Raw genomic sequence first — 6782 nt, 5'->3', positions numbered from 1 at the left:
GTTAGCAGTAGTATATGTGTTGCAAAGCTAAGTTAGCAGTAGAATATGTGTTGATATATGTGTTGTCTAAGTTAAGTTAGCAGTAGTATATGTGTTGCAAAGCTAAGTTAGCAGTAGAATATGTGTTGATATATGTGTTGCTAATTTAAGTTGGCAGTAGTATATGTGTTGCCTAAGTTAAGTTAGCAGTAGTACTTGTATATGTGTTGCTAAGTTAAGTTGTTTACTTTAAAGTCCTACATTTTAATGCTAATGTGATATTTACTGCTACTGTGGCAAGTCACTCTGGATAAAAGCGTCTGCTAAGCAAGCGTAAAAATAAACATGAACATGGATATGAAAACAAACACATAAATAAACACAAATAAACACAAGCACAAAGACGTGTTGCTCGTACCGAAGGGGAACTCGGGCAGGCCGATGTAGCCCGCAGCGGCGGCGTCTGGGCAGTGGAAGCCGAGCGGCTGGATCATGAGGTGCGCCTTGAGGCCGGCCGCGTCCAGACCCCCCTTCATCAGCTTCACCGTCTGCAGGCACTGCGTGGGGTCCACGTGGCAGTTCACCCCCACCATCTGGGCACCTGGACATCACAGAGTTAACGGTGTGTGTGTGTGTGTGTGTGTGTGTGTGTGTGTATGTGTGTGTGTGTGTGTGGGGGTATGAGCTGGGGGTTAGACAATAACGGTGTATGTGTGTGTGTGTGTGTGTGGGTGAGAGAGAGCTTTGGCATTGACCAAGTTAAATGTTAAATGGATAATAGACAAAAAAGTAATACACTTAAAATAAATAATGGCACTTAAAAGACCACACACACACACACACACACACAGAGACAGAGTTAAGCCCCTGCCCATACCCACACACAGCATTTAAGACTGAGAGGTGACTGGAACGCTCTCATGTTGGACACTGCTGCACATGGATTCTATGCAGTCCGAGAGTGCACACACACACACACACACACACACACAGAGTGCTCGCTTGGGGGTGGGGCATGCTACGATGGACAAAGTGGACCTGACCTCATCACTGCGGCTGGTCGGAGAGCTCACCTGTCCTGACCTGTCTCACCTGTCCTGACCTGACCTCACCTGTCGTGACCTGATCACTGCGGCTGGTCGGTCGGAGAGCTCACCTGCCGTGACCTCATCACTGCGGCTGGTCGGTCGGAGAGCTCACCTGCCTTGACCAGTCGGACGGCGCACTCTGCAGGGCTGACTCCAGCGTGGTCCCCCGTGGGGGTGATGCACAGAGTGGACGCCACGGGCTTCCCACTGGTCACCAGCACCTCCACGGCCCACACCGCCTCCTCCACGCTCGCAAAGTACTGCCCCACACACACGCACGCACACACACACACACGACACGCACACACGCACGCACGCATACACACACACACACACACACACACACACACACACACACACACACACACACACACACACACCATTATTACTATATTATATACACACCGCCTCCTCCACGTTCAGCAAAGTACTGCCCCCACACACACGCACGCACACACACACACACACACACACACACACACACACACCATTATTACTATATTATATACACACCGCCTCCTCCACGTTCGCAAAGTACTGCCCACACACACGCGACACACACACGCACGCACGCACACACGCACGCACACACACACACACGCACGCGCACACACGCACGCGCACACACACACACACACACACACACACACCTTCACACACCACGACGCACACACACACACACACACACACAACACACACCATTATTACTTATATTATATACACTCCTCCCACGTTCACAAAGTACTGCCCGCTGCACACGCACGCACACACACACACACACACACACACACCATTATTACTATATTATATACCTGCCGCTTCTTTCCACGTTAAGCAAAGTACTGCTCCACGCTCACACACACACTTTTACGCACGCCGCCACACCACACACACACACACCATTATTACTATACACACCGCCTCCTCCACGTTTGCAAAGTACTGCCCACACACACACAGACACACACACACACACAGACACACACACACCATTATTACTATATTATATACACACACAACATCCACACTTACTTACACATACAGATACAGACCCTCCACACTCACACACACACACACTCACACACACACACACACACACAGAGACAGCGTACCCCTCCACACTCGCACACACACACACACACACAGAGACAGCGTACCCCTCCACACTCGACACACACACACACACACACACACACAGAGACAGTGTACCTCCACACACACACACACACACACACAGAGACAGTGTTCCTCCACACACACACACACACACACAGTACCTCAGCGATGAGGAAGTCCACATCCTTCCTGAGGAACACGCCCAGTTGCTTCTTGACGATGGCCTTGACCTGAGCCTCACTGCTGCGGTCCCTGTAGATGGGCGTCTGGGACACACCGGCCAACACCAGCGCTCCCCCCTCATTGGCTACCTCACGGGCGAGGTCACAGCCCGCCTCGTTGATTTGCTGACACTTTTACACAAATATTTAGATTTGACTCAAACGCTCAGAACAATAGTAAACAAGAGTCATTATTATAGTGGATGGAATCCACCATCTTGAAATCTTCTGGCTTCATCTCATTATAACCTTTTCTTTTTACCTTTTCAAGAATGAATGCGACTCTAACCGCTTAACAGACATGTTGAAATAACCGTTCTGAAGGTCTGGAGTGGGGCAAGAGAGTTATTATTTCAGATTTTTAAAAAAGTTTATACTTTAAAAATGTCAAAAAGCTAATTTTCCCCATAGACTTGAATGGCTGTGATGTCATAATGGCCTAAAGCCAGCTCTGCTTCGTTAAGCCCAGGAGAAGTTCCGGCCAATCAGAACACTGGCACAGGTGTCACCTGTGAATCCAACTGTCTCAGCTTCTAATGCATACAATCTGGCGCCCCCTAAAACCACATCCCGTGAATTAACTTGTGTGCATGCGCAGTAGCGTTCTCCTTTTGCGTCATTGATTCCTACAGGCCACTTCATACAATCATCGCTTTCAACCACACTGCTTTCAAGCATCCTCTTGAAGAAAGTTTTACGTTCTTGTTGTCTGGTTCGATCCAACAAACGGCCTTAATTTAAAACAGGCGTTTTCCTACCACACCCAATGTAAGATTACGATTAATTTGTGTTTTTTATTGAATGGAGTGTGTGAAGTCTGTTTTAAAATGACTTCGGCTAATCAAGTAAAGCAAGCAAACTGGCGTTAGAAAACAAACTTGTAACTTGGCAAGTTTACTCGTAGATGCTACGTCTAGAGAGGACGTTAAGTTTAACTCTAGCTAGTTTGATAATATTGGTATTACGCCGAGTAAGTTCATAACTTGATTAGCGATAACCGAGGATTCAGTAGGTAAGTTATACACGTTAGCTAGACCGAGGGGAATGTTTCTAGGTTTGCAGTTGTGTGTAGTGGAGGCAGTAGCTAAGCACTTCACACTCAAATTGCCAGCCAGCTTTCCTAGCGATAGCTGGCCTGATGAGGGAAATGGCCTTCTATGGCAAACAATCACTGGCTGAAATTTAGCCTTCGTTTTTAACTAATTTTATATGAGTGGTGGGTTGTGGCATAAAATTACTTGATTGTAGGCTGAGCTCTCTTCTTGCTCTCTCTTGCTAGCTGTGGGGATCGTTGGTTGCCACCGTCGCTGCCGCACATCGCTGCCACTAGGGCCAGCCTCGGGCCTTGCCCGTGCAACTTGCCGTCATCTCTCTCACTCCCTGGGGTGAGAGACCAGGAGTGAGTGCAGGGCCGCCGAGGCCTTGTTTTTCTTAGTTTAGATATTGTTATCTTTCTCACTCTCTGGGGTGAGAGACCAGGAGTGAGCGCCTGGGGTGAGAGACCAGGAGTGAGCGCCGGGCCGCCGAGGCCTACTTTGTAGGCCGTGTTTTTCTTAGTTTAGACATGTCTCCATACTGATTTTTTGTATTAATAAATACACCATTTTATTAAGTTTTGTGTCTGCCCGTTTTTGTTATATCCCACAAGCCCTAGACCGGGATGTAACAGTTTACTGAGGTTTAATATCAATTGAAATACTATTGAAATCCCGTTGATCTGTAGTTAGAATTTCACATTGCTTCAATATTAATGAAGGGTGCAAAAGTGATGTAGAATAAATGTTGCAGTGCAACGTTGATCCAATAATTTTAACATTGACAAAGTAATGTTGATTCTAACATAGATTCAATGACTAATTGTTATCTGGGTGCAGAATGAGCAGTCATCAACACCAACTGGAAGCCCCGTTTAGGTAGTCTTGCATTGCATACAATTAGGCTTTCTCTGAACTACATTTTCCAAAGGACAGCTTTCGTGCTTGTATCACAACTTCAGAACGGCTTGACGCACATGCTTCAAAAATTTGCGTGTGTGAACATTTGTATGGACTCAATGATGAAGTCAAATGTCAAGGTCAAACCCACCTTTGAGTGTGATATCTCAAGAATGCCTGACACACAAGGTTTTTTGGTACAAGGGTTTGTATGAACTCAAAGATTAAGTGATTCAATGGGTTTTTTTTCTTCAGAAATCTCCCCACCAACATTAAGCCAGCAGCTTTCCATCCACTATTGTAATTCCTCTGGCATTACATTTCTAGTTCTGTTTGATTTCTGATGCTGTATAAGGTAGTCTTATTTATGTAAGCAAAAAGAACAAAAGGGATCTTTCAGTGTAGGCTACCAAATAAATCACTTCTGGTTTGATTAGTTTCATTTTTCAGTGTAGACTACCAAAATTAATCACTTCTGGTTTGATTAGTTTCATTTTTGAGAGTGCATTTTTGCACTCACTGTGACGTTGGGGGCGTTCCCGCTCAGGTCGAGCTTATCATCAGAAGAGTAGAAGGTGTACGTCTGCATTACGTCAGCCCCTGCCCGCAGGAACTCCCGGTGAAGCTGCCTTACTTCAAAACAAACAAACAAACAAACAACACATTAACACTAGTGTATGATTATAGCCCACTCAGTATAAGGCCAGTTCAGACTGTGGCATAAGCAATCTAAGCTGGTTAATATGGTTGATGCATGACAGGCTCATAAGGGCCAAAGCAGCAGGTTAATATATGGTTGACCTTTGCTCCTCGTCACACTTAGATTGTATTTGGGTCATACAAGTGCAGAATGGATGAGTATGAGACAGCAGAAAGATATTTTATCCACTTCGCTATAGGCAGATTCCACATCTCTTCAGCTATTTTAATTCCAGTCAGAACATATTTTGATAAGACTAGTCTTGCAGAGTCCGAATTCGCGCACGTCAACTCACGCACCTGTTGACCGATCTTATAACGACAGAACACTAATGGCTACGAGAAGTCCCCTATCCTAGGCCTTAAGGCGGCGTGATTAAAATGTCAAAGACGTGTACATGCGGTTAATTTTTGGTTTGTGAGTTATAGAAAAAAGGATAAACTCAAAAACTGTCGTTGATGGCCGCGGTCTGGGACATAATGCAGCATGCACACGACCCAAGCTTCCGCAGGCTGGCACTGCGTTGTTCACCTGCTTCAGGGTGCTCAACCGCGGCCTCCGGTGTCCAGTGTCCCGCCTTCACGTAACCCCTGCGCTCGAGCTGCATGGTGTAGCCGCCATCACCGATAATAACTTCTCCCGCCTCCAAGCGCTCGAGGATTCCCTAAGAAAGACAACATGCCAGTTAAAATCACACGATTTCCATAATTACCCATGAAAGATGTCCAAGAAGTCTTAGAAAATTAACGATGTTATAGGCCGACCTTAAATTTAGCTTTGGGGATCAATAAAGTATCTATCTATCTGTCTATCTGCGTGATTGATAAGAAACAATCGCTGAGCCTCCGTCGCTATCTAATGCCATGTGTCCAAATAAAAACAATAGGCCTACCTTTCTCTTGACAGATGCCATTGCTTTGCTCTGCTGTTGATTAAACGGGTCTAAGTCTGACTGACGTTTGGACCAATAAATCAATTTCTCTGCAGAGCCCCTTTCCACCGTTATGTTGGAGGAAATATCAGCCCAGCCAGTGCGGAGTAAACTGTTAGAGTAAGGCGTTCTTCTAACCAGTCTTAGGAGTCGCTCGTGCAATCACAATCTTCCGCCCATGGCAGGGGGCGGAGACTGCTGTCCGGAGACTCCCATCTGTCCGGCTAGGAACTCCTCAAAAAGCCTCCAGTCGAATAGATCAAGTGTACTGCAAGGGGGAGTGGACTACACCGAAAGTTGTAGTCTGAAACAGGTCTCTTCATATAATATTATTGTCTGTCTACCAGATGTGCACGCGGGGAATTAGCTGAAATGGTAGAGTGCGCGCGCAGGAAGCGCAAGCGAGATCGATGCCCGCGCGCATTCTCTAGTGAAATTTTCATTATTCATTCCGCACTGTTATAACCCACAATAATAATGACATGAATATGCGGACAAAGCTGTGCGAAGATTCTGAACCTTTCCCCCGAGGTTGCAGAGAAAAGATAAGAAAGAAAAGCAGTGAAGCCGGACAAACAGGGCCGTCTGGTGGCTGACAGACATTATATAGCAGCCATGAACTTCAGTCACGATAGGACTGTTCAGGAAGAGGTTGGTCCGGTTTACATGAAGAAAATGACAACCACAAGAAAGACAAAAATATAGACTTGTATTACACGTGCTGCACTCCATGTCACAAAAACACACAAAAGCACCATGTTAATTACGCTCAGGCAATGTAGGGCTACTAAAGCACCATGTTAATTACGATCA

At 46.1% G+C, this 6782-nt stretch overlaps 1 pseudogene; it reads right to left on the bottom strand.

The window, feature by feature from the left end:
* The window catches only part of LOC125295203, a 12662-nt pseudogene extending 6582 nt beyond the window's left edge, over nt 1-6080 (bottom strand).
* Between the last annotated feature and the right edge of the window lie 702 nt (nt 6081-6782).

The sequence above is a fragment of the Alosa alosa genome, chromosome 5, assembly GCF_017589495.1.
Source record: "Alosa alosa isolate M-15738 ecotype Scorff River chromosome 5, AALO_Geno_1.1, whole genome shotgun sequence".
Taxonomy (NCBI): Eukaryota; Metazoa; Chordata; class Actinopteri; order Clupeiformes; family Clupeidae; genus Alosa; species Alosa alosa.
The sequence above is the reverse complement of the archived record's forward strand: the minus strand, read 5'-3'. Positions and strand labels throughout refer to the sequence as shown.